The sequence below is a fragment of the Talpa europaea genome (assembly GCF_964194135.1).
Source record: "Talpa europaea genome assembly, chromosome: 9".
In the NCBI taxonomy this organism is placed as follows: Eukaryota; Metazoa; Chordata; class Mammalia; order Eulipotyphla; family Talpidae; genus Talpa; species Talpa europaea.
The window spans coordinates 57,802,685-57,828,596 of NC_140076.1; the positions used below are offsets into that span (position 1 = coordinate 57,802,685).

Consider the following 25,912-nt stretch of genomic DNA (forward strand, 5'->3'; position numbering starts at 1 on the left):
CCCATGCGATTTTATCCGACTGGTATAGTCTGACAAAGTTGTGTTTCTCATTTAAATCCTGCACTCCCTGAATGCTGTAATTGTTTACAGACACTAAAATCTAATGTAATAAAGCTGTTTAGAAAGGATTCTTTCCATAGTCTCTCGATGTCTCTGTCCAACCAGTACCTCACTAATATTATCTATCACCTTCGTTACTGAAGCATCCCCTCGGGAGAGTAACATAATAGGGCTTGCCAAATATGTGTGGCCTTAAGAGAAGATCCAGTTTTTACATGCCAGGAAATATGACAGCCAAGCCAAGACATTAGTCCGAACTGCAGGGCACAAGCACACACATTCTTTCAGTGCTCTCAGCCGAACTAGTACAGACGCCTCCATACATTGCCGACATTCAAACCAACTCTGCAGACTTATGATTTTACCAAACACTATCATCAGTGAGCACACACAAGAGTGCAACACAAAACAAGAGAGAATGAATCCAAGATATGTATCTGCTAGAGGCACCAAAAAAACCCAAAAAACAACAACAACAACAAAAAAAAAACAACAACAAAAAACAGCAGCCTCTTCATTTATCTTAAAACTTTAAGGTATCTCTGGAACTCTACAGATGAGTAAGGAGTCAAATCTGGCGGTGTCAGCCAAAATTTCCCTTTTTCCTTTCTATCCTACTGCCAAGGGTTTGTCAGCATCTGGGACAGCTTCCAGGGAGCGTACCACACCTGCATGGTTGTGGTGAGGAAGATAGGTGCCAAGTTCATCAAGTGCTGTACAAATGGAGGAAGATCAAGGGACTAGGATGAGAGGAAAGGGGGTACTGAAAGCAAGGGGGAAGAAAGCAAACAAATTTGGGAAGGACTGAGATGGAATGGGATGGAGTTACAGTCTGGAGAATTATAATTATGATTTACAATGCTCCAGTGCACCACTCATCAACTCAACAGATGTCTCTTTTCCCTTTCTTTGCTAAAAAAATGATTGCTGATCACAGATTCCTAATAATGATGATAATGATAATGATGTTGGCTACTAGCTATTAATATCTACTATGACGAAGACACTATTCTAAGCACGTCACATCTATTTACTTACTATTTGAGTCTCATACTTTTGTGATGGGTACTACCTATCACATGTACCTCATGCATATATCTCATGTAAGCTTTATAAGAATAAATGTCTTCAGTTTTAAAGTTGAAAAACTAAGATCCTGGGAAGTTAAATAACTTACCCAAAGTCACTGGACAATTGGAAGCCAGACAATGTGAGTTCAGATCTGGTATTCTTAATTTTATTGCTTCATGAGAATTCACTCAATGGTTGCTCAACACATAAAAACATTCCTATCAGCAGCTAACACCTGAACATAATGCAAATAAACAACTCCTTATGTGTAATCCTCAAATTCAAAGACTCTGAAAATCAGAAGTTTTGCGTAACACACTTGTTGGCAAAATATGATAGGACCTGAACTTATATGGCAGTAAATCCTGACTGAAGGGATTTTACAGTCTCTACTAAGTCACTTAGTGTGAATATTCATCCATTGTGATGCAGATATATTAATAAGATCCGATTATAGGGTTCTGCTTCAGATCTCACTGGGAGGGTTTTATCACAAAAAAAAAAAAATCAGGATTTTGGATCCTGAAACAAATGTCTCTCTCTCTCTCTCTTTTTTTTTTTTCCGGCAAAGGGATTATGAACCTGTGAATCTCCATTCCTACAATTCTAAGTTCCAGTTTCCTGCCACTATCACCCACATTCCCAGGCTATACTCTCCATTTTTATACAACTTGATTTTCAAAAACTTCTCTGTTTTGAAAATCTTCTCAGAGTAGCCTTTGATGAAAAATTAACAATTCACTGTCTCCAGATCTTTATGAATGTGGCCAAGTCCTCATTTTGTTTCTGAAAGTGTTACTCCAATTGATACAGTGTAAGTCCCATCCTGGAAGGCACTTCCCCATGAGGTGACTGCTGGGGCAGAGCTTGAACTTCTCCTGGCAAGTGTTTGCAAGGCTGTCTGGTCCCAGTTTTACTCATTTATTATCTTAACAGTTGTTAATAATGACTGTTAATACTCTTACATAGTCTTTTTATGGCTCATAACCATTTTCGTCTTCACTATACCTAACAAGTGTAAGTAAAAGAAAAATCTTAAAGCAAGAAAGAAGTTTTAGGTGTGAGTTGTGGTGATTCTAAAGATCACCTACTTTATGCAATTCTTTAACCACCCCAGAAGTGAAAGAGGACCTGGAAAGATGATAGTTGGGGTATCATGAAAGCAAAGAATTTTTGCCCCTCTTAGTCCTCCAGGGGAGGAGTGTTAGAGGCCAGCAGAACCTAAGCAAGTTATTTCATGACTTAATAGGTCAGTCACCTCTAGTGCAAGTGTACAAGTTCAGGCTTATGTGTACCCACAAGATCTCAAGGCACAGAGTGAGTTTCCACCCTTGCTCCAAGGCAATGGAAGTAATCATTTTAAAACTCAAGACCTGCTATGCCCAGTTTACAAAGGCTCAGGACTTTTATCATTTACAATTTCACATCAAGTATCCTATTTTATCCCTGTAACAATCCTATGTAGTAGTTAAGGAGGGTAGAAATATGAAACCACATTTTACAGATTTAAAAATGATGGCTCAAAAGTCAGAAAATAGATCACAAGTAAATGATAAAGAGCGAAGGTGAGGTCTGAACCTAGATCTGGAGTTAACAATGGGCATTTATTGCTTTTAGCAAAGTTATTAAAAATGCAGTCACATCATTTTTTGTTTAGCATAATCTAGGAATCATAACACCAACAGAGAACAAAAATGAGGATTTGGGGTTTTTCTATTCGTATTAAGATATCATGTGCCAGAATAACCTTATATATGTTACCAGTGTCAGGAGTAATTAAGAGTTCCCGCACAAAGTTTTGGGATTTTTTTATTCATTTCTATTGTTACATGAAACTTCGAAAGGAAAAGAATACAGGGGTGGGGGTGGGAGGGCATTATTTTTAATCTGAGAGCCAGGAATTCCAAATGATATACCTAGTTGGCATTTTTGTCTCTTCAAGGTAAAGACCCCTTTGGTTGTTAGGATTTGAGAAATGGAAATACAAACGTTTTCCTGAAATATGAAAATAAAAAAAATCAGATTGTTGAGTCCTCTTGGATGATTGACTCAGTCACTGGACTAGGGCATGGGTGGGTAGGGAGGCATTCTGTATTCTATACCAAGTCGTCACTTTCTTTTGTCTCAATTCTCTGGAGGACCATAGGGATTCCAGAAATTTGAATGCCTAATTTGAGCATAACCTGGAAGAAGTTTGAAGTAATTCTCCTCAGCGTACAAATCCTTGGGAGTAAAGGCAAAGTATGTTGCCCCTTACAGTTTCTTGTTCTCATCAAATGTAAAGGTAAAAACATGTTTTATTGGATTTATTGCACTGTACAGTGGAAAGATCACTAAAGTGAGTGACATTAAAAAAAAAACTATTTTAAATAGAAATATTTCACTGAATCATCTTAGTGAAATTTACATCCATCATCAAAAGAAAACAAAGATGCCTTATTCGTATGCTTATGAGAACTGAGTACTCTCATCTAAAGACAAAACTGACCTTTCACTCATTAATACACACTTTGGAAAACTGGCCTCATCTTTTGAAGTTAATTATCTGCATGTCCTGTGACCCAGCAGTTCCCATTTTCGCTATATACTTAGCAGAAATGTGCTCATGTGTTAACCAAATGAAAGCATGAGCGTGTTCCCAGCAGTACTACTCATCGTAGCTCCAGCAACAACAGTACTACTCATTGTAGCTCCACACTGGAAAAAATAAAATTGCCTATCAGCAACAGAATAGACAAATAAATGTAAGAAGTTTACACAATGGAATATTCAGAATGAGAATGAACACAAATTGCAACATGTATCAACAGGATGACTCTCACCAACAATACTGAGAAAAAAGCCAAAAACTAGAACACATACGCATATTTCCATTTATATCAAGTTCAAAAATAGGCAAAACTATAGCCTATTCTGTCAGAAGTAGGGACACTGCTCACCATTTATGAAAGAGTGAACAGAATGGCTATTTCTGAAATGTAACATGTTCTCTTTCTTGATCTGGCTACAGGGATGCGTTGACTTTCATGAGAATTTATCAAGCTGCACACATGATTGTGCACATGTGATTTTGCACTTTTCTGTATGTATGCCACACTTCAACACATTTATTTTGAACATATACTCTAAGGCAGTCTCTTTAAACATACACTCTAAGGCAGTCTCTTTATACCCCAGTCAAATGTTTTTGTATATTTTCAATAAAACTATGCATTTAAAAGAAGGACAAGAATTTTTGAGTACTAGAAATACTCAAAGATAAATCTACATCCAAGTTGGTAATCTAGAAGAGGCTGGGACTGTGTCAACTGGAAAGTCACCCAGCAATTCATGATAAGGTCTCCTGAGCCTTCCCTGAGGCTACATATTAATTGCTCCCTCATACTTGAAATACGTAACATTATTTAGCTCTTCAGCTTTCCATCCAAAGGCACTATAATAACCTGAATCTCGAATTTCCAGCAAGGCAAAGGGGGTCTTTATCTGAGTTTCATCCAACCAGGCTGCTCTTATTATAATTTAATCAAATCTCTTCTTTGCATCATGCCTAAGCACTGCCTTTCCCCTCTTATCCAAAAGAGGTTTGATGAAAATGAAATCAGAATTAAAGAGTCATGGAACAACTGAAAATAGTTCCTTCCCTCCAGCTCCAAGAGAAGGAGAAAGACCACACCTCTGGGACTGTGTGCGTAATGTGCAATGTAGCCCACTTTTCCTATCTACAGAAAGTTACACCTCGGCCCCCAATCCACAGAGGCGCCTCCCTACACACCACCACTGCTGCCTTTCCTCCCAAATCTATTTTACTGAGTCTGCTGAACAGGTGGCAAGAGAATTCCACTTTGCTGGAACGGGAACAGTTACATGAGTGTTTAATAAGATGGCCAGTCCAGACTCTGGCCCCTCCATTCCCCCAGCAGCTCTGCCAAATTTTAACTAGATATTTAAGTGAGTGGGATCACACAATACACAGTGAAAAAATAAATTCCTCGACAAGCCTAATGAGATTCTGCTGGTCTTCCTCCCTGGTCTTTGCTAAGAAAATGCAGGACTGAATTTTTACTCAAAAGCTTATTCTCTTGCTTTTTACAGGTCTCTGTGGCAAGTCAGTTTGGCTGATAGTTCACTAATAGCTTTATTCAGCTCTGGATCTCTTCCTGTGATGCTAAGAATTATGGCCAAAGGGAAGGAAAATACAGATCAACACAAGAAGTTGACCAACACTAACCGTTAACAGAGAAAGTGCTGTCATTAAAATAAACTTCAACAATCGCTGGATGGAGATTAAGAGCAATTTAAGTGTTTCAGGAAAGAAAGCATTCATGACTATTCTCCCAAACATCCCCGATGAATAATCTTTTAGTAGGTTTTAAGGGATCCCTCCTGTCCAGATTAGATATTGCCTGATTTTCACCAGACTATTTAACTCACACTGTTGAACATACGGAAAGTCTAGAAAAATTACATTCTCTGAGGAGGATCATCATTCTGCATGCTGAGGTCATAAATTTGTTGCTATAAATCTCAGTTTTGAAATCCTTAAACATACTCATTCTGGATACAGATGGCTTGAGAAAACAGTTTACTGAGTCTTGAAAAGGTTACCACTGAAGAGAAACATTGCAAATAGATGTCCAACAATAGAAGACTGATTGGATTACTCTTCATTCAATCAAAAATGTTGTGCAACTATTAAAAAGATGCTTATGATTTTTGATACTGTTAATGTTTTTTTCAAGATTTATTTTTTATTTATACAAGAGCTGGGGTACAGGCCAGAGTCGCAGGAGGGTGAGAGGATTCACCAGAGACAGAGTGGGGAGCAGAACAGGCAGACGGACCAAAAGCACTGCTGAGGGGAGTAGCGGGCGAGACAGGAGAGGTCTGCCTCACCATGTGGGATTCTCTCTGGCCTGCTGGGAATCGAACCTATGCCGCAGAGGCTGCGGACAGCTTCACAGTACTGCACTCAACCCAATGCGCCACCTGGGAGGCCTGATGGTGTAAATTTTTTAAAGCATCATTTAAATATAGAAATATTGTTCCTATTCTCTGTGTGTGGGTATTTTACACATAACAATACAGCCAAGTGTATTATCAACAGCCCAAAATGGAATCAGGTCCGTTGCAATGAATGCTCTGTTGTAGTACTCACAATAACACTTCATATAAGCTACAACATCCTCATTTTAGAGATGAGCAAACTGTTGTTCTGAGCAATTAACTAGCCCAAAGTTGATCATTAGCTGATCACTGGTATGTGGCCAAATCTGCATGCAAAATTTGTCTTACTCTAAATTTGATGGATGATCCACCACATAAAAAACACCTTAATAGAGAAAACTTAATAAAATCTAGAATTTGTCAAAATATTAACAAGGCTTGCTTATGAATGATGAACCCAGAATATATTTCCTTTTCTTTTCCCCCACCTCAAAATTGAACATGCATTTCCTTTATAATGGATGGAGACAAAGCTTTTTCAGAGCAGCCAGCCTAAAAAAGGGCATGCATTCAGAATTACAACTGAACTCTGTGAAGCATTGTTTATACTGGGTTACCACCTTGAGAGCTTTCAGAGGAAAAAACAAACACAGGGGCTTACGTTTGATCTTCACTGTAAAAATTAGATCTTGAATAGCACAGTGGCTTGCAAGATAGGGGGCTATTCCAGTTTCATGACAAAGGGAAGTGCTTAGATACCAAAAATATGGCAAAGGAAGAGGCCTACATTTGGAATTTAAAACAAAACTAATCAGTATACAATAGATGACCTTGTGCAAATGCTACCCCAGTACACACGTCCTGGCCCAACAGGCTTCCTTATTTTGTTTTACAGTTGCTGTCGATAAATCATGGCAATAGTTAGGACTCTTACAGTGTTTATCTGTCTTGCACTAAGCACTTTAAGGATATATCATTTAACCTCATAAATGTGAAGATAAATTTACATATAGTACACTCAAAGCAGTACGAATGCATTTCACACACCATTACGATAGCTACTCAGTCTATGATAGTGCTACTCTATTAAGAATGTTCTCTTAAGGATAATTATTCTATGCTAGTTAGAGGTATGGGGAGAGCAAAAATGCTTCAACAGATATTACTAATCCACCAGCCTGAACGTTTGCAGGGAAGACTAAGTTACCATTAACATAGTGTGTTCACTACAGAAAATTTTGAAAATACATTAAGACAAGGAAAAAAAAATATTGTTTGACTATTCAGTAAAAAAAAACAAACTACTCTATTGTTTACATTTTACTTTATTTCTTTCTACTCTCTTGAAATTCCAGGTTAAACATTGTTGTAAATTCCCTTTTTTTGCCCATGCCACGATTACTTGGCATCATAATTGCACATAGTAAGCATCAATAAGCACATGTTTTACTAAGTCAGGCATTAAATCATTCAAATCATTATTTTGGTTGGTTTTCAACACGCAGCAGCCAAAAAAAAAGAACTTTATATTTAAAAAATCATATATCTTTAAGAAAACATTCCCCTTCTCTCAATAAACAATTAGTAAAGTCATCTCCCCTTTGATCTTGTTCTTGCTTCCTGGACCTCATCAGCCTCTAGCTAGTTATGTATGTACGTGGATGTGCACACACACACACCAGAGCCACTCAGATACTTCAAGTTTGCAAAAGAACTCAAGTTATGAATTCCTTAGTCTGATGGCATTAACTTTAAACCAACACGAGCTCTAAATAGTAAGAAAGCATGTGGGAGCATCACAAGTCGGTGACAAGTGTCACCTTTACAAAGGGCTGCCTGTTTTGGTCCACCCTAGCCCTCAAAAGAAATTACAGGGGAAATGGAGCAGCCCGCAATCTGATTTAGCAGGGAAAATCTAAAGCAATAATCTCTGCAAGCAAAGTTTCTAGTCTTGCTCATTTGATTCCCTGTTGCAGCGTTCACAAGCAGGAGAGTGAGAGGGTACATATGAACTGAGAGAACAGAACGGGGCAAGGGAAAACAAGATGGAGACACTTCCCTAAATGCAATAAAGCTTCTGAAGGGTTATTGGATTTTTTGTTGTTGTTGTTTTGGCTTTCAAAGTAGGTAAAAGAGGGGGAAAGGCAAGTAAATCAGTTCCACATGTGCAGAGATTCAGCCTTTAGCCAGTGTAACTTGACTGTAAGTAACTTTCATGACAATGCACATGGCAACCTCTCAGAAATGGAAAGTCGAGTTGCCCAAACGCTTTGCAGATGGTGCCAAATTTCCACTCCCCTACTTCCAGTTTCCTAACTCCCCCGCCCCCAACCCTCCTAGAGCTCCATTAAAGCTTTTTTGTTTCACCTTGAAAGTCAAAAGCGGGGGCTGGTATTTATTCTTGAGGGGTGGCAGTCTGAGTATATAAAATGTCCATATTGTGTGCACAAACCCACACAAATGCTCATGTCTTTGGGAATCTATCCATTCAAGACAAAGGGAACTGGAAAGCCTGAAAAGCTTAACCTTCCAGACCTAAGCGATGATGTTTAATTAATAACTCAGTCAATCAATCATGTCCTTTCTGAGGGAGTCAGAAGCCATGTGAAATACGGCCCTCTATTCTTAAGGAGCTTGCCCTCTAGTTGGGAGATGAAATTAAGAAATAAAAGTAAGAATTCAACAGCAAACAATGCAATACAGACTCGGTATCAACTCAGTATGTTTGGCACAGGCCCAAGGTATTGCCAGAGTTCAGTAGGGGGTGGGGAGACTCCAAAGAGATGGGGCTTGGGTTTGACTTTGAAGTCAGATTTAAATAGGAAAAGAGAAAAAGAACTTGGGTGAGAGCACCTCACAGCACTCAGAGCCAGGGTCTGGCACACAGCACTTAGTGCTTTCTGTGCTAGGTGTTTGGGGCCAGGCACTGTTCTAGATGCTAAGAGTACAAAAGCAAGCACAACAGACAAAATCCCTGTTGAGCTCAATTCCATAATGTAGAATCTAGGTCCTTCCACCTCAAGAAAACCCCTGAAGGACTTACTAACTGTTGGCCTGTATGTTTAGAAATGCATTCAAGGGCAAGCACACTACTTTCCTGCAACAGCTTACATTTTAGAGAGGCCTGAGAATCAGTAACTAGGATATAAAGTCGGTTTCATAAGGGGAGCTTTTGGAAACAAAACTGAACTAGATGGAATAGAAATGATGGGGGTTACAATATGGAGGCTTTTTAAGCCAGAAAGGGGAGTTGAATTTTATGCATATGGTAGGCACTTAGTAAATATTTTTTGAATGAGTAAATGAATAAATGTATATTTGCCAAGAAATAAAGAGCTGTTAAAAGCATTTTTAACTGGGGAGTGACATGATGAAATAGGTGCTTTAAGAATGTTTATGCTCCACATGCTCAGAACCATGCATCCACTCTCCTAAACTGCTCCTAAGTCTCTTCACAAAGAAAAAAATTCTGGTTTAGAAACTAGTTACCATCCAAGAGTCTGTGACCACTGTCAGAACCAAACAAACTGGATCCTCTTGTGGGATGCTTAAAACTTCCTTAAATTGAAGTTTCCTGTGTGTCTTATCTCCTCTGCAAGATGATAAAAATTCCCTGAGGGACTGTTTTACTCAGTTTTGCAATCCCTACAGCACTTGCATGGAGCAACATTATGAAATGAAACCGAGAAATACTTGCTCAAAAAATAATTTAAAAATAAGTTAATGAAAAACAACTGTTGGGGTTTAAAGGCACATTTGCAATGCTGCATTCTGAGTTGAAGATTAATTTTCAACATTTTAAAACATGCTACTGGGAGGCTGTTTTGGTTGTTTTTCAAATGAAGTGTTCATTTTCACCATATTCAAAAACCAGAATTTTTATAAATACAATTCTGGTATATTTTATTGAAAGAGATACCTTTTTAGTGAAATCACTAAGGACAGAAACAATAAATCAAAACCTATCACAAAACCTAAATAACAAATTGCAGCTCTGTATACACGAGCTGTATGGCATGATGAAATCACTTAGCCTCCCTGGGCCCAGATTCCAGGCAAAACTGGGTTAGATTATATAAAGCTCAGTGATCCTAAAATTTCCACTCCACTATTGTGCTACATTTTTATTGAAATACCATTGCTAGACTTTTGAGAAGCCACTAATGCTAGGTCTTTCCGCCTTATGGATGTATGCTTCAAGGAAATAATATTTGCTGATGAAATCTGACTTAAATTGTTTTGTAAATGTTATAAACATATCTCTGAAACTTGCTGCACAGGGAATGGCCAAGTGTTGAAGGGAAGAATCTTTAAGATGAAAATTTAAACAGAGAAAATCCATCTTGAGAATGGTGATTTTAAATGTGGGCATTTAAGACAGAAATCAAAGTAGCTGCCCTTAATGGAATAACTGTGATGCTAATATGATTATATAAATGTCTTCCAGGTCCTTCTGACTATCGGTTTTCAGGCTCTCACAGCCAGGGTGCCTGTCACGCATATCGAATACCATGGAAACAACCCTGCCTTGTAATGGCTCCAGCAGGACATGTCCTGATTCTCAACAGTAATTATTAACTAACATCTTGACTGAATGATGGCTCTCTGAGCTCAGATCCTCAATGTAATTTTAATAGAATTTTACATGGCTGGAATTTTTTCAAGTGTTTCTGATTAAAAACACACACACATACATATATTATATATATACATATGAATGTGGAAGAGGAATTAAAAAGTGCAAAACTCTGTCACCAGCTGGGTGGCCTTGGGGAGGTTAGCTTTGCCACCATTTCCTAATTTGTAAAACAGAGGCAATAATAATAGCCACCTCAGGGTTTTGTGAGGTTCAGTGCATGCACAGTGCATGTTCCTAACATGCAGTAAGAGCCCAATAAGTAGTAACTTTCAAAAAACAACTACTCCCAGAAGTAAAAGGCCATTTGATATTATCTGTGTCCCTATCGTTATGTCAGGAACTCTTCCAAATCAGCATTTTTTAATTCTTCCAAATTGACAAGACTGATTTTTATTAAAAGACTATTTCCAGGAAACGGCGTTCACATTGAGCTCCTAGTGTCACTACCTGCCGGGTTCCCTGTCTTGACAAACTGGTTTCTTCATAAACCCATATGCAAATTGGGTCCTTGAGAAAGTAACTTTTCCTTTGCTACTGATCATATCTATTGGGGAACACCGTCTGAGCACACCCCAGATCTCCAGTTTGCTAGAGCCCCAGGCTTTGCATGCATATGCCAAAGAGGCCCAAGGAGTAAACTGAGGTTGGAAAATACTTCGTGCCAATCCCTCCCAATCTAGTATTGCTCAACTAACAGCAATCCTTCCCTCCCACAGGGCAACACAAGTATGAGCGAAGGGGAGGAGATAATTCAAAAACTCTAACCTGCACATGCTAAGCAAATAAGAGGCTTCAGAAGAGAGGGCAATGTAGTAACTGGTTACACCTCTAAAGGAATCCATGGGCTCATCTGACACAACTTCCCAGAGGCCAAAATATGAAACCTGCCTTCTGTCACTGAATATTTACTTTCACATTATATTGGAAGGATTTGTTTATTAGTAGTGACCTCAGCAGGTCAAAACAACAATTACTTACTTGAAGAGGAGTGTGGAGAGTAAGATCTGGGCTCGGAATCATCCAGACCTCAGCTATCTCAGCTGCATGACCAGCACAAATTATTTAAACCTTCTGAGCCTGTTTCCTCAAACAGAGGTGTAAAGCAACATACCTCCCATCCCACAGAGACAAAACAGGATGAACACCCCCTACTTAGTTTGCTATTAGAATTAAACGGATGAAAAGCTAGGATGGCGTCTGGCATATATTTTTCTTTTTTTTTGCTCAAGTGAGAAAAGTTGCTATTAAAAATTGCTATCATTATCTAAATAGCCAACATAATCATCAATACAGTCCAATAGATGTTTAACAAATAAGTAAAAGATTTGGTATAATTTGCTCATTTGGCAGAAGAAATCAAGACTCAATGAATATATGTGACAAGTCGCCGGGCAAGGACAGGACTAAATACTGGTTTCTCCTAATTTCCACTCTCTCATTTTTACATTTTCTAACATGCTGGTTTCTCATGTACTTAAAAAAAAGTCTGGTTGCACTGCGTACTAAACTAAAAACTAAACCCTATTTATTTACCCCATACTGCCAGTTGGAATGGCAAAAGAAAATATATTATCTAAAACTACTGAACAAGGATAAAACCAAAATATCGAATTATTCCTTCACCAAGTAAATATTTAATTTGGCTTGAGTTCCTGGAAGGGAGCAGGGTATAGTGGAAAGGGCGTAGGTTCTGGAATTCAGAATCTGGAGTGAGCTCCACTAAATTGCTGTGGGGTTGAGGATATGTTTCTTCAATGTCCAGGGCTGTCATTTTGCCCTCTCTAAAAATGGGTCTAATAATATCTACCTTTGGGCACTGACTGCTAATGGTGTAAGGTTTCTTTTAGGAATGTTGAAAATGTTCTAAAATCAGATTATCATGATCGTTGCACAACTCTGCAAATATGTTAAATACCATTTAATTTAATGCTTTCAGTGGGTGACTTTATGGGGTATAAACTATGTCTCAATAATATCTACCTTCAGGCCATGACTGTGAGGACTTAATAATCATCTATGTGAGGAATATAACACAGCACATAGTAGGTGCTTACTGACAGTTACATATATTGGATCTCTATCACTATGAAAGCGGTTCTCAAACGTGAGAGTACAGAATAAACCCAGGTTGCTTTTTACCAAATGCAGATACCTTAGCTCCCACTTTCACAGATGAGTCCACAGGCCCAGGGAAGGTCAGCATGTGCAAGAATCATGGAGGTCATCCTGATGGAGGTGACCTACTAACCACTGTTTGAAAGGTTTTACTCTAGGGAACTTTTTTAACTAAAATATTTTTCTGTGAATATGCTTGAAGAACAAATAATGGTCTCCCGATATTGAATTTCTGTATAAATCCAAGTATGGTCTGGCTAAATGATTTCTAAGGAAGGAAGAAAAAAAAAGAAAAAGAAAAAGTAGAGGAGAGAAATACCCACTGCTGCTGACCACTTAGAGGGAACGTGAGGGGCATTTTTCACACTCTTCAGGCACTAAGAGCTGCTCTCAACTTGTGGCCACCAAGTTCAGGATTAGGGATAAAATAAACTTGGAGTAGGACTTTGGGAAGGCAGGAGGAAGAAAAGCAGCACTGATTAGTAATGTCTCTGCCTCACTACTACCCTGAAAGGTTTATTAGTATTCTTACTTAACAAAGGTAGAAACTAAGGCTTTTTGCAACTTCCACCAAAGTCCCCAGCGAGTCAAGAGCACACTGGGCTTACCCTGCCAACAACTCAAAGCTTCCCCACAGGCCTTGGCACAAATCAGCGACCAAGATGTCTTGGTCCCTTGAGCTGCCTGGAGTGTAAGGGAAGGGAGGGTATAAGCAGAAGCTGCAGAAGTTGTAGGCAGTGGCCAGTAGGAGGAAAAGACATACAACTAATATATATCATTAAGTTACCGGCAGCCTCAGTCTCAGCATTCAACAGAGATGATATTAGGCCTGATCTGGGTTTTTTTCAGCCTAGGAGTCATATTCACCAAGAGCCCCAAACCTTTAATTGGATCTTTTCGCCGAATGACACTTTATACACAGTCTCAGTTATAAAATGAAAGGATAGAAAAAAAAAAGTTATCTATTAAATAGCTTTGAACTTGAGGTGGGCTAGATGGCTCTCAGACTCTGGAAGGACCAGCTGCTGAGGCCCACATGGCTGAACACTGGCTAGCCGAGTGATTGCAATATACCTCATACAGCAACCATGGCCCGGGGTCTGCACTTTTGAGCTCTGTTCAGAAATCCAAACCCATAAACCCTGCCCCCCTTCAACACTCACCCACACCCTGCTTCTCTGTACAAAAGATACTAATAGGTAGAAACAAGTTCTCTTATTGTTAATTGTTATCATACCAGCACCTCTACCTACTGTTACTTCTATTACTTTATTCCTCCTCCTCCTCCTCGTTATAACCTTTCACCATAATATGGGCCCCATATCATAGGTGGGAATCAGACAGCACTAGTAAGCTAAAGAGCAAAATTTGAACTCAGATAGATATGTATAACACTAAGAGCAATGCTCTTGATACTTCCAGTCCCAGCTCTCTAATGATTTTCTAACCAATTCAGAGGAGAAGTCCAAGTCCTTGCACTGGTTATGAAGTCCCTTCTAATATCATGCATGCTCTCTGACCATTCTCCTGCCTTCTCCTTGACTCAGTCAGCTCCTGACACATGGGCCGCCAGGATGCTTTTCAGCACTTTTCAGCCTCAGGGCCATTACATACCTTTCCCCCTCTTTCTGAACTGTTATTGGAACTTGCTCCCTCTGCGCTTCCTGGGTTCTGCTCAAATGCCATTTAGTAAAAAATAGCAACCTGAGTAGCTCTTGTCAGCTCTAATACAGCCTAAGTTTTACTCTTTGCTGTCAGTGTCCCCATATTGGTATGCAAGTCACATGAGCACAGGGACTTTGTTCTGTTCCTAGTGTCCCCAGGACCTAGACACACTCAGTGAATTCACGAGTGGAGCACAAGTTGTATATCTACTATAAGAGAAAGATGATCAACTGCAAATTCATAATATAGGGAATTATCCGAAGCAGTCATTTCCCTGGACTGGACTACAGCTTCCCTCCAATTTACCTGCTAAATTCATCAGTAAGGTACCCCCTTACTTTTCTCTCCTTGGAAATTCTTACCTGATGTTTATAAAATGGGTACATCCCCCTATTTTAACACTAAAAATAAGTTGCCATGAATTGTCTACATATCCACAGCCCACCCCACTCCTGGTCCCCTTGTGAGTACCTTAGAACATAAGGATTGATTCTTATTTACCTTCAGATTCCCAGCACATAGTAGGTGTCTCATGTTTGAACACATGGAATGATACTGCCTTCTCATAAGTCCTACAGAAGCTGCTCGTAGTTAGGCAACAGTGTATGAGTTTGGCATTGACTTAAACCATGACATGCAGATTTTCGAGAACAGCATCACTAAACCAAACCAGTCAGTGTATGTATAAATGCACTCAGCCTGTGGTGGTATAGCAAACACTTCTTTTTGTTTGAACAACAAAAAGACAGCAGGGGGTTAATAAGCAAATTAAGAGGGCAAGAATCACTCAGAACATATCTCTGTAGATATAGTTTGACCAGAATTTATGTTCTTGTCAACCCTGTTTAGCTCCTCAAAATAAATTCATTGCAATTTTTTTTTGGAATTGTTCCAGTTTGTTCTCTCACCCACAGCCCTCCCTCTCCTGCACACGTGTGTACAGACACATGCATGTGTTTTTACCCTGTATATGCATTTACCCTAAGTCACTAACTAATGGAAAGCAAGGGGGTAGGAGGAGGCAGAAGCATTTTTTAGGCATCAAGAGAGTCCTGGGATTCAGATTCTGACAAAAAAGATATTTGTCTGCAGTCCTCCTGTAAAGGGCAGGAATGGCCACAGTGCAGGTTTTCTGATCCAGCAGACCGGGTAAAGGAGGAGTCAGAGTCCTCAGCCCTCAGTGGCTTTTTGCAGGCTTTTATTGGGGTTTACCAGGTACACAGCTGGCAGGCCTCCCAGCCCCCAGCAAGTCTTCACTCTATCTGGGCTCTCCGGCATTCTCTGCTTCTCTCTTGGCTTCTGCTACTTCTTTCTCGGCTTCTCTTTCGGCTTCTGTTCGTTCTTGGCTTCTATTGGCGTCCCCGTGACGCTGCCCTTAAAAGCCCAGTCTTAGCCCAGGTGAATCCCATCTACTATGCCCACACCCTACTCCAGGTGCCCGCCATAAGGCATGCATTCAGGACCGCAAGGATCCATCATCTATCCTGATGGCGGGAGGGCAGAAAAGCCTGACATGTTTTCTTTATCCTATACCTCCCTTTTCAATCTCTTCAACCTGAACAAATAATCACAAGAATCCACAATCACTATGAAAATGCAGGCAGGTAAACATTTAGTTTGATGTCAGTAAGAATTGCATTAGACAGCAGTGAGTTGGATTCCCTGTAGATCTCCAGTTTGCAGGACTCTGGAGTGGTTCCTTTCAAAGGGGGTTTGGGGGCAGTCATTAAATGTGGGTACTTTTGAATTTGACCACAACACACTAATTCTAAGTTTAGGGGTAAAGCCAAAGAGAAAATGCCAAGCAATGAATAGACTTGCTCTGAATTATGTAATTAGCTAAATATGATAAACCCTTAGTCACCAATAAGGTTTCTTGAGACTTTCTGCCCTCAAAAACAAATTCCTGCTAGAGAGAATAAGACTTAAGAAAGAAATGTTTGTTTTACTTCATTCTTCCTTGCTAAAAAAAAAAAGCAAAGATGGAATGTTGACACACAACTGAGCTCATTCTTTTCAATTAACTATTCAAGGGAATAGTTGACCCATTAGTGATGGTGGTAAAACAGAGTATCACCCTTTACCTTGATTGGGTAAATAAAGCTAAAAGAATGTCTTAAACTTGATGTTTTTCTAATTAACTTGTTTCCTCCCAGATACAGTCACAGGAATTTCCAAGATCTTGTCAATGACTCCGATTTTCATCTCAAATGTCATCTTAAAGCTGAGTTTTTTGCCTATCTTTTAAGAGTTACCACTCTTAAATCTCTGTGTAGGAATATTGAGACTCATTAAGGAGGGACAGTGGAAAAGATTTAAATGATCTCAGGTAATGCTACAAGGCTCAAATGCCAGGAATTGGCACTGAAGCACCTGATGTTCTCCCATTAAACTGTAGGGTAAAATGCTGAAATCAATTTTAAGTCTGAAAGGAAGACTTCTGTGCTATCAGATCCTGACCACAAAGGACACCTGGCTCTTTCTGTCTGGCATTGCGCTACTTGAGGAGACAGCAGAGGTCCTAATTGCAGAATCATATCAGCATAATTCTGAAGACATTCTTTATTTCCCTTTTTGTTTTTATTCTAGCCAGTCGATCTTTATCAGTCACAAACAACAAAGATGAAAAAGTAGATTGGAACAAAATCATGGAGGACCTAGAAGCATAGCTATCAAGATTTGGAAGTTATAAGGCACCTTTGAATAATGTTATACAGCAGGAGAATGAATTGATCTGGTCTGGACCTGCAGTGGAATAGTTTGGCTGCAATAGATAAGACCCATTATTAGCAAGTTAAAATGCAATGTAGCCTTGAACGTGGACACTGGGGTCAAAGGCTCTTGCAGATTCAAATCCCAGCTCATCCAATTACTACCTGTGGAGCCCTGGGCACATTACCTAGCCTCAAGTCTCCCCCTATGCCCAGTTTCCAAGTTCCTTCTCCACAGGACTGTAGTTAGTATTAGTAAGATAACTCATTTATCTCAGTAATGCAGTAGCCAGCACATGGTAATTATTCAATAAATCATAACTTTCATTGTTGCCATTGTAATAAATCAGAGGAGGGGGATGGAGGGCTAGAAAAAGGTAATAGGTCTAGAATGGAAGAAGGAAAACAGACATTTTTTTGAGCTCTCAGGTATTGCTTGGTTGTAGGTTATTGAGAGATGCACCAAAAATGCAAAGAAGTGTGAAACCCAGGTAGTTACAGGACTAGTAATGATAGTTTCCATTCTTAGTGTATTAGTTTTACCGAATCACAATGAAAGACACAGGAAAGCAATATTTGCTATGATCACTACATAGGCAAAAAAAAAAAAAATTAAAAGCATAGTTCCTGAAAGTTACCTCATCTTTTTAAAAAATATAAGGTACAGATATTTAGCCATTTCTTGCAGAAAGGGGGTTCCTCAAGAAAAATTCGAGACATTAAAAACAGTTTTTGGAAACGTGACATTTTCTTACAAAATAAAGTACATAGCCTATAGACTGATGAATTCAAATTCCATTTCCCCACTGTAACGCAACCAACCCATTCCGGGTAGGTTTATTAACGGTTCTAGCAGCCACATGCTCTTTGCCGATGTTTGTAGTCGCTGTACTCCTCTGTACACTCCACTGCTCTCCTCCATCCTCGACACCGCACCACCGCCACACGGCACTCTGCTGCGCCACCCTTATAAACCAGTCTCTTAGCTCAGGTGTACCCACCTACGCATGCCCACACCCTACTCCAGGTGCCCGCCATCAGGCATGCACTCAGGACCGTCATCTATCCTAATGGCGGGAGGGCAGAAAAGTCTGATACCTTTTACTTACCCTACACCCATTCATAACATACTTAGGAAAGAGTATAACTAGAATATAATACAATAAAAGGAAGGGAAGTTTGGTAAGAAAGTATAGGTATGATGTCAGATGTCAGCATTATTAAAGAAATGCAAGAGTCTAATTCCCATGCCATTAAATTAGGGGATGGGATTTAATTAAATTAAATACCATCAATTTTTAGGGTATTTTTGAAAACAAAGAAGGACATGTGTTAGTATTCTTGCATAACAACATTGCTTCTTTTCAGCGATCCCACAAAAATATTAAAGGTTCTCTAAATTGCATGAGTCTACGAAAGTAAAGCACTAGTTTTAGCAAAGAAATAAACCTAGAAAAATGTCTGTCCAACAAAGGCATTTTTTTCTCTAGTCATTGACTTTTAAACAAAATTTTAAACAAAAAATAAAAAGGGGGAGAATGATTAATCTCCAGAGACAAAAAACTAATGATTTATTCAAAGTAAATCTTTACTGTGATATTATTCAAAAGGATCCTATTTATATTAACTTCATTATTTAGGACGTCCCATTGCTGATCAAATATATAATGTCATCTTCATTAAAAATAATTAAGATTCCCTAGGCAGACGCTCATACTTGAAATGCAGGGCAGGGGAGAATCTCAATTTTTTATACCACTGCAAGGTTTTCTAAAACTCATTCATATTTAATTTTTAAGGATGCTTTGCAGCACATTAAATATTTAACAGTCAGAGGGATTTCAAACCAGAATGCTAAATGTCAACCTATTCCTCCAAAATACTTATTTCATTTACAGTAAATTAGCTGGACCTCCCTTCAGAAGCAGGAGAGAAGAAAAAAGGTCTTCAAACTTAACTCACATTAGGACACTGAGATGATAATATATAGCTACATAATTAGACCATGTAAGAGATTTGATTTTAAATACAAGGCTTATTAAGTATTGGAGAATTTTAAAATAGTGCAGCTCACATTATAAATGGAGGTAATCTTTCAGACACTCACCCCCTCTCCTTTCCAGAATTCATTCTGCATCCTGCAACATACATTAACATACAGAATGGTTGTGATAAGTCAGAACTAGCAGGAGCAGAGAGTGAGATTCCACAGTACTAAGCCAATTAGCAGTACAAAATGACAACTGAGAAACACAGCTCACCACTAGATCCTAATTAAAAAGGGAACTTACAAAATTCATTGTCATTTTTGTAAGGAGTTCGTATTCTAAAGGTCACAGACCATATGGTAATTGTGCTTGCTGACCCCACTACAAAAAATGAAATATAGAGTCTTTTTACAGGTGTATATACTCAATGATTTAAGTAAAATTTGTTTTTACTATTTTTTTTAAAGATTTATTTATTTATGCATACAAGAGCTGGGGTACAGGCCAGAGATGTGGGGGTGGGGGTGAGAGGATTCACCAGAGACAGAGCGGGGAACAAAACAGGCTGACTGACTGAAATACACTGCTGAGGGGAACAGCGGGCGAGTCAGGAGAAGTCTGCTGCGCCATGTGGGTTGCTCCCTGGCCGGCTGGGGATTGAACTCGTGCTGCAGAGGCTCAGGATTGCTTCACAGTAATCCCTTGCACCACCAGGGAGGCCCCAAATTTGCTTTATTTTTAAACACCGAGAAAGGAAACCGATTTTAAAGGCTGGTGGTAAGAAGAATGGAAAAAGATATAAAGGAAGCAAGAAGAGAAAATCTACAAGATCCAAAGAACACATTAAGATTAGACTGCATCAGGTCAAAACTCAGTTCCTCCAGACTTAAAAACTGGGCAAACGCCATGGCACAAACTGCTTTCATAGCGGCACTGTGTGAAAGTGTATTCATACTGTTACCAGACAAAACACGTGATCTTAAGACTTCCAGAAGAAAGGTCTTCTCTCTCATGTAAATTCAGAAATGAGCACAGATTTGCTGTGATGGCTCAAATCAAGAAAAATGCAGTGAACTTCAGTGTTTTGTTAATAAAAAGTAAATAGTGGGCTGCCCCTGTGGCACATCGGGTTAGGTCGCAGCAGTCCCAAGCTATCACCAGCCACTGCAACATGGGTTCAATACCCCGCCAGGGAGCTAACCCACATGGTGCAGCAGACCTCTCCTATCTCATCCACTGCTCCCCTCAGCAGTATATTTCAGTAGATCCACCTGTTCTGCTCCCCATTCTGTCTCTGGTGAATCCTCTTACCCTGAAACCTCTAGCCTACACCCCAGTACTTGTATGCATAAAAAAATAAAAATAAATCTTAAAAAAAGGGAAATAGCATAGTTTAGAAATGCCAGCAAGCAAACAGCCTAACATTTAGGTGTCCTTGATCTGTAAGGGTTTCCACAGATGCAAAGGTAGACAGGGAAACAGTCTGCCACAGTCTTGAATGTACTGCCATATTCCAGCTTCACTGTCCAAGGCTCACCCACTTTATATCACTTACCAGTAAGCAAATTGTATTTCTGACCAATTTTGCCAAAGATATCCTTCGAATCAAAGCTGACTCTAACTTCCCTCCACCCAAGATGAAAAATCAGGCAGGATTTACTGATTCCAGTTGTTTGCTAGGTGTACTAAGTGCCTAGGGTCAGTGCCACAGTTGAATCCACTCATGACCCTCTGGTTAAATGACTCGTAGTCATCCTTTCTCTGGAGGTTTTTTGAAAGGATCGTGTAATAAACTGAGTTCCATATTCTATCATCCAACAAAGTAAGCCCAAATCAGAGGTTGTGAGAGAAGAGGAAAAAAGGAAGAGAGAGTGAAGAAATGATGTCTGCAACAATTGGGACTGGGCCTCCCCTGGTGGTGCAGGCGGTTGAGCGCAGCGCTGTGAAGCTGTCCACAGCCTCTGCAGCATCGGTTCGATCCCAGCCGGCCGCGAGGGTCCCACATGGTGCACAGGCCTTTCCTGTCGCACCCGTTGCTCCCCTCAGCAGCATATTTCATCTGTCCGCCTGTTCTGCTTCCTGCTCTGGCTCTGGTGAATCCTCTCACCCTCCCATGCATCTGGCCTGTACCCCAGTTCTTGTATAAAATAAATAAATAAATCTTAAAAAAAAAAAAAGAATTGGGACTCTCAAACAGCAGGCTGCAGGCACAGGGACAAGAACAGGTTTCTGACTTACATGGAAAAAACAAATCTGGAGAACTTTCCGCATTAGCAGGAATAGGAAATTGTTTCACTTCATCAATTTTGAAACTTTAACGTAATTGCTTCTTTCCCTAGTGCCATCCTCCCACTCCCAGTTTCTGCAAACTTATAAAGAAACCCTGTTACAGAGCAATCAGCTCTCTCAGTCAGGACTTCTCAAATTCCAAAACAAGTCAGAGCAGGCTGAAACTTTCTTTTCTTCCGGGAATAACACTGTTATTGTTATTAACTACATTTGCTCTTCTCTTTCTCAAATGTTTACATAAGGAAAAAAAGGGTACTTAAGGTTCTTCTGGACACAGGCAGACATGAATCATTTCTTAGAGTTTTTCACCACTGAAAGATGAATGAAAAGTAATACGTCAGCTGAGAGAACAAAACCACCCACAACTGAGACTGCCACACGTACTTCAAGCATGGCTCGGGAACCCAGACCAAGTAGATGAACTTAAAAGTAAAAAGATACCATGGTTCACAAAGACTCTGAAGGACCAGCACCATTGCCATTATGCTTTCTAAGCAGCCAACCTAAGTGGGTGCTGAAGGCTACAGTGGCCCAAAGTGAGCTCAACCCACTCTCATCTGCTTACTCTAGTCTCTCAGGGAGGTGCACAGTTCATAAATCCAATAAAGCAATATTGGGACAGGTTTTCATTTGGTCCTCATAGCAGCACTTAATGTAGATTTAATTCTTTCCATTTCCTAGGTCACCTGTTCATTTAAAGGCAAGTAAGCACAAAATCAGAAAAAAAACTGTTGCCGACTACATTCCTAAGATTTTTTTAACTACATGGAAACCGAGGAGGGTGTGTCCTTGTCCTCACCTTCAGTTTTCTGGGAAGGCAGTAAAATGAGCAATGGTCGGTGGTCTACCTATAAGCTTTTGCCTTCCTCCACTCTCTCCTGCTTAGAGGTCTCTCCACGTAATCTCGCAGGCAGGATGAAGAATGCAGTATTACCATTACCTAATGAAAACCCAGACTGTCCAGAAAGAGCTCCAACCAGCTAAAGCACACTGCACATGTGGGATCAATTAGGTGAAGGTGACCTTTATACTTAGGAAAATATTAAAATGCCAGCCAGTCCCCTAAGTGTCTGACCTATATCTGACTCTAAATAACAGCAATAATTCTAAAGATTTAAGCATTTCAGGCTACTGTTCAGAGTCATCGATAACATGGTATGAAAGAAAAGAAAGCCAGCATTAGAAATTAAGTGAACTAGATTGAGAACCATCTTATCAAAACTGGATGAGATTTTTCAGAACATCTAATTTGACCCTCTCATGGGATGAATAAAAAAAAAATCCAGATGGGTGAGTTTTCCTATCCTGGGTAACCATCAAGTGACCATTCCTTGATTATGTATTAATCATTGAGACATTTTTTCACTACCTCTACCATTTTAAGCTCTGGAAGGATTATATTTTTATTTCCTCTGTCTCTGATCTTGAATACTTATATCTCAATGCCATTCTTGACAAGAGACTTAAAACCAAACTTTTTTGGTCTAGATTTATAAGCATTTTGGAAGAATCATGAAGCAAAATAGAAAGTATTATAATATTATGATAATATTTATAATCAGTAGGGAAATGAGTGGAAGACATTTGCAAAGATTATTCACAAATAGTGCTATTCTAGTTGTACTGGGTATTTACACAGAGAAGTAGTTAAAACTTTTCGGTCACATGAAATTTAAATCTTGGCTCTCTATCCACTGGCACTACAACCTTGGGCTAGTTATTTGGCCATTCTTGCTCAATTTCCTCACCTGAAAAATAGAAATCAGTCTGTGAAGAGGAGTGAACCTTATCTCTACATTCAATACTACAGTGTAAACCCAGTCATCTCACTTTTAAAAAGCCACTCAAGGTATTTGCCGTATTGAGAACAACAACAAAATAATGCAATGGAAAGCAATCCGTAGCCAGGAACATAACAAGCACAATAAATAAAGCTGCAGTCACCACCATCACCATCATCATCATCATCGGTGTCTTTGTTGCCAGTTTTTGCTGCACTGAATATGTTACTTTTGAAATTTGAAAATGCTGAAAATATCACAAGGACAATTTGCCTTCTAATTCTGCCATTCAATTGTCCTCACAATACAGAAAGTCATCTCAGAAACCATCTTTTTCTAGAACTCCTCTGTGGAGTTCTATTATTACACTCACAATTTCACTTAAGCAAATATATAGTGTATTTAAAAGTACTTTTTTGAAATTATGTGCTGAATATTATTCCTACCCTCCTCCCATGCCCCTGGAAAACTGAGGCATTCATAGAGCAGTCCAATAATTTGAGTATATCACATAGGCAGGGTTAAAAATCCAAAGAATGGCGTGATATGATCTTGAACCAAGCTGCATAAAAACAGACATGAAGTAAAATATGACAACCCACTAACATGGGCTAACTTCTATAAAAAGGTAAAAATCTTCCTAAATTATTCACAGTGGTCAATCTTCATATACTTGCTTATTATTTGAAAAGGCAAAAAAAAAATTAGAGCTGCTGAAAGCTGTTCTTCCTTTCAGCTAAAACAGTACAGATATTCTCGCTGAAAGTATGTAAAAACAAAAACAAAAAAATTCAGCAAAACCTTTACAAGTCTTTTAGAGCCTGGCACCACTTACATCAGAAAGTTTAACAATTATGAGAAGTTGGAATGCTTGTGTTTCATTATACTAGCAAAACCAAGAATAAAGCATAGAATAATTTCCAGATGGTGTCCTTTTAGTACAGATTTTACAATTCAACAGTGTTCTGAAAGCTTTAGTGATCTGAATACAGAGCTATAACAATTCTATGCAAGAATCTTTTTCTTGGATAAAGATCCATATACTCCATTTTTCTGAGTTTCCTAACTGTTTGAAAGAGAGCAAGAAAGGAAAAAAGCATGTGAAAGTCTCTCTTACAAGCAGTGGCATCAATGATTAGTAAAGAATAGAATTTAACCCCGAAGCGACCAAATTCTCTATATTTTCTAGTTATTAATTCTCTATATACACATCAATATATATTATATATACATAAATTGACATTTTAAAAAGTATAAAGATTTATAGAATCAAAGGAATAAAAAGCTTCAGAGGAAAAAAAAAACTAACTGTGAAACAAAGGGCATTATAGACTAGCATCTATCCATACAAACAGGGCACTGGAAGCAACAGATGAATTCTATTAGGGCTGGAGCAGGCTTCTGATGAGTCCAGAAAGCCTCCAGAAACTTAGGGCTTGCCTGAGCAATGTGAGTTCCAGTAATTGCCACTCAGTGCTCCTCCAACCCAGTGTAGGCAAGGATATTCAAACTCAGAAGAATGGCCTTTTACGTAAAGCAAACCCAGCTCCAAATGGAAATGCATCTCAAATGTCTCAACTGCTAATAATAAAAACAAACAAATCTATCCCAAACTATTTTTTATGGGAAAGCTATGAGGGAATACAAATAGTATAAACAAACCTCCACACACCCCTCACCTAGCTTCAGCTCACCGACTCACAGTCTTGCTCATCCACATGTCCACTTTCCCCAATTTGTTTCTGAAGCAAATTCAAGATACCCTATAATGTCAGCCAGTTTGTATAAAAACTCTAAAAGATGAAGATTTTCTGAGGAAAAGTAAAATAACCACAATACCATTATCACAGTAATAATAAACCTGAATAGCATTAATTATCAAATCAGGGTCAAATTCAACTACCTAAACTTAGAGACACACCACAGGACAAGGGAGCAGCCTCGAGGTTCAAACATCATGGTAACTGAGGCTTTTGTTCTAAAACTGTGTCAGCCCTAAAGGCAAAACATGAACTCAAATTATTCCAAGCTTAACTAAGGGTCTTCTCTTTCTCCTGTAGCCAAGATGCAATTTTTTTTTTGTTGTTGTTTTTTCCACTTGGAGGGAAGGCCATGTCGGATTAAATACAGGGAGCAGTTTTTTCCTCATTGGCATTTTCATAATTAGGAGGAAGTTATTATATGAGCCCAAATCTCCTGAATTTTGCCTGCACCCCAAGAACATTTATTTATTTAAATTGTATTATTTTTTATTGAGATGACATTGGTTAACAACATCCTGTGATTTAGAGGTGAAAGGTCACACCTCCTTAGATGTGTGTCATCACACCACACCCATCATGAAGGCACCCAATGTTTTCTTTTGAAAAAATTTCAGTCTTAAAATGTACAAAAATAGTAAAGATAGATTTTTCAACCATGTTCCCCAAATAACATCCTACAGAACAGGACTTTAAGGACTTGTACCAATCAATACATCTATGGCTGGCTGATTTTAGAAAAAAGTGGCACAACTACTCAAAAGGGAAAAGAAAGGTCTTTTCAAAATATAATGCTCTAGACAATTACAAAGTCACATGCAAAAGGATGAATTAGGACCTTTATCTCACCCTATCCTAAAAATTAACTCAAATGGATCAAAAACAAATA

At 39.1% G+C, this 25,912-nt stretch overlaps 1 protein-coding gene across 1 annotated transcript in view; it reads right to left on the reverse strand.

The window, feature by feature from the left end:
* Positions 1-25,912, reverse strand: part of CACHD1 (cache domain containing 1) — a gene marked incomplete at both ends in the record, with an annotated part of 197,494 nt that overhangs the window by 120,927 nt on the left and 50,655 nt on the right.